This window comes from Myotis lucifugus, unplaced genomic scaffold, assembly GCF_000147115.1.
Source record: "Myotis lucifugus unplaced genomic scaffold, Myoluc2.0 scaffold_685, whole genome shotgun sequence".
Taxonomy (NCBI): Eukaryota; Metazoa; Chordata; class Mammalia; order Chiroptera; family Vespertilionidae; genus Myotis; species Myotis lucifugus.
This window is the reverse complement of record NW_005871733.1, coordinates 315,782-317,529: the sequence shown is the minus strand read 5'-3', so window position 1 is coordinate 317,529 and position 1,748 is coordinate 315,782. Positions and strand designations below refer to the sequence as shown.

Below are 1,748 nucleotides of genomic sequence, written 5' to 3'. Positions count from 1 at the left end.
CACCTCATAGCCCAGCCTCATTCTCTTTGGCTCTCTCTCTTGTCCATGTCAGGAGTGCAGAATGTGCTCAACTCCCGGGGAGTGACAGGGATGGGTCGACCTTGGATAAGCGAAACCCTGACTTGTTCCTTAACCTCTGGAGCTCTTCATGATGTATTGGGTGACAGGGCATGCTCTGACACTGTTTGTCACCCCGGTTGTGTATGAAAACATTGTATGTGTGTATATGCGAATGTGTGTCTGTGTGCCGTACCTACTGTAAAATCTGGGGGAATATACTCTAAGGTTGATTTTAGTAGGTAGGATTTTCCTTTTGTTGTTTTTAAAAAGAAATTTTGGCCTTAGCTGATTCGGCTCAGTGGATAGAGCATCAGCCTGCAGACTGAAAGGTCCCAGGTTCGATTCCAGTCAAGGGCACATGCCCGGGTTGTGGGCTTGATCCCCTGTATAGGGCATGCAGGAGGCACCTGATCAATGATTCTCTCTCATCGTTGATGTTTCTCTCTCTCTCTTCCTCTCTGAAATCAATAAAAATATATTTAAAAAAATTTTTTTAAGTAATTTTGTGTATTATCTGAATGTATGTGTGTGTTTCACTCTGTAAAATGACAATGTCCTCACTTCAAAATCAGAAAAATAGCAGTAAGGCCATTCTCGTTTTTTGAGGGAGTAAAAGGGCTTGCTGACAGCCCCTGTGTGGCCACCAGGAGGCTGGTGACGAGGCCCTGCACCCTGTGATCAGCAGGCCTGAGGTTCTATCTTTAAAACACTGTAGATTTCACGCTGGCCCAGGCCACTGTTGCCTTTCACCAGAACAGCTACAGCTGCCTTCCCACTGCTGCCCTGCCCCACAGTCAAAAACATGTAGACGGAGTTGTCCATTCCCAGTGGCTTGTCTTCACAGTGAAAGCATTGTCACCATCTGCTCCCACCCCCCTCCAGCCTCTCTTTCCATTCATTCAACACAGCTTAAATGACACTCCCAGGACAAGCACCATCTAGGCCCGTGATGGGGAACCTTTTGAGCTCGGCGTGTCAGCATTTTGAAAAACCCTAACTTAATTCTGGTGCCGTGTCACATATAGAAATTTTTTGATATTTGCAACCATAGTAATACAAAGACTTATATTTTTGATATTTATTTTATATATTTAAATGCCATTTAACAAAGAAAAATCAACCAAAAAAATGAGTTCGCGTGTCACCTCTGACACACGTGTCATAGGTTCTCCATCACTGATCTAGGCTTTGGGGCCGAAGAGAGCAGAGCCTTCCCACATGTACATGTCCCTCCCTCCAGCCTCCTCTCTGTTCTTGCCTCGGGGTTTTGTGCTTGCTGTCTCCTGCCCAGAGCTCTGTCCAGCTCCCTGTATAATCAACCCCACCCCATTCTTTCTCTTCTGTCCTCATTAGAACCATTTGTCAGTAGTCTGTTCCCCTGTGCTGTGAGCTCCTTAAGGTCCCCTTTTCTTGCTCCTTCCTGTGCAGCCCAACACCTGTGACCTGTGGGCCCTCAGTACATATGACGTGTCTCCAGCTGTCACAGTTCTAGGGAGTAGTGGTTGCCTTTTCTTGGTGCTGGGATTTAATGGCCCTAGAGCAGCGGTCCTCAAACTTTTTAAACAGGGGCCAGTTCACTGTCCCTCAGACCGTTGGAGGGCTGGACTATAGTTTAAAAAAAACTATGAACAAATTCCTATGCACACTGCACATATCTTATTTTGAAGTAAAAAAAACAAAACGGGAAC

The 1,748-nt window shown here is 45.9% G+C and overlaps 1 protein-coding gene across 1 annotated transcript in view; it reads left to right on the top strand.

Moving 5' to 3' along the window:
- LOC102429973 (cyclin-dependent kinase 20-like) overlaps positions 1-1,748 on the top strand; it is an 8,399-nt gene that overhangs the window by 1,558 nt on the left and 5,093 nt on the right.